Source organism: Triticum aestivum, unplaced genomic scaffold (assembly GCF_018294505.1).
Source record: "Triticum aestivum cultivar Chinese Spring unplaced genomic scaffold, IWGSC CS RefSeq v2.1 scaffold170376, whole genome shotgun sequence".
Taxonomy (NCBI): Eukaryota; Viridiplantae; Streptophyta; class Magnoliopsida; order Poales; family Poaceae; genus Triticum; species Triticum aestivum.
In genome coordinates, this window is record NW_025300343.1 from 1 (window position 1) to 911 (window position 911).

At 52.9% G+C, this 911-nt stretch overlaps 2 non-coding genes across 2 annotated transcripts; both read left to right on the plus strand.

The window, feature by feature from the left end:
• The first annotated feature begins 90 nt into the window (after positions 1 to 90).
• On the plus strand, positions 91 to 209 carry LOC123179271 (5S ribosomal RNA). Its single transcript, XR_006490239.1, has one exon. It is a non-coding gene; the product is annotated as a 5S ribosomal RNA (ribosomal RNA).
• Positions 210 to 506: 297 nt separating this feature from the next.
• On the plus strand, positions 507 to 622 carry LOC123179272 (5S ribosomal RNA). Its single transcript, XR_006490240.1, has one exon. It is a non-coding gene; the product is annotated as a 5S ribosomal RNA (ribosomal RNA).
• Positions 623 to 911: the final 289 nt, after the last annotated feature.

A 911-nucleotide genomic window follows, 5' to 3' on the forward strand; every position in this document is an offset into this window, starting at 1 on the left:
TGACAGGGAGCGGCCAAAGCAATGTGCAATCGTCTTTGTAGTGGAGCTGGGAGGGGCAAGGATAAGGGACGAAGACCGGGGTAACATGTCGGATGCGATCATACCAGCACTAAAGCACCGGATCCCATCAGAACTCCGAAGTTAAGCGTGCTTGGGCGAGAGTAGTACTAGGATGGGTGACCTCCTGGGAAGTCCTCGTGTTGCATTCCCTTTTTAATTTTTTTCGCGCCGCTTGCAAAACAAAACGCACGTGTAAGTAATATATTTACCGTGTTTTATTATTTTGCACGAGTGCGGTAAGTCATAGCTGGGTGCTCACGATTCACGGGTCCAGCGTCGGCGTTGTGGCGCGGCAAGCGTGCACTGGTGCGGTTGAGAGGGAGGGGTGGAAACCACGTTAAACTCGTCTCCGTAGTTGACAGGGAGCGGCCAAAGCAATGTGCAATCGTCTTTGTAGTGGAGCTGGGAGGGGCAAGGATAAGGGACGAAGACCGGGGTAACATGTCGGATGCGATCATACCAGCACTAAAGCACCGGATCCCATCAGAACTCCGAAGTTAAGCGTGCTTGGGCGAGAGTACTAGGATGGGTGACCTCCTGGGAAGTCCTCGTGTTGCATTCCCTTTTTAATTTTTTTCGCGCCGCTTGCAAAACAACACGCACGTGTAAGTAATATATTTACCGTGTTTTATTATTTTGCACGAGTGCGGTAAGTCATAGCTGGGTGCTCACGATTCACGGGTCCAGCGTCGGCGTTGTGGCGCGGCAAGCGTGCACTGGTGCGGTTGAGAGGGAGGGGTGGAAACCGCGTTAAACTCGTCTCCGTAGTTGAGAGGGAGCGGCCAAAGCAATGTGCAATCGTCTTTGTAGTGGAGCTGGGAGGGGCAAGGATAAGGGACGAAGACCGGGGT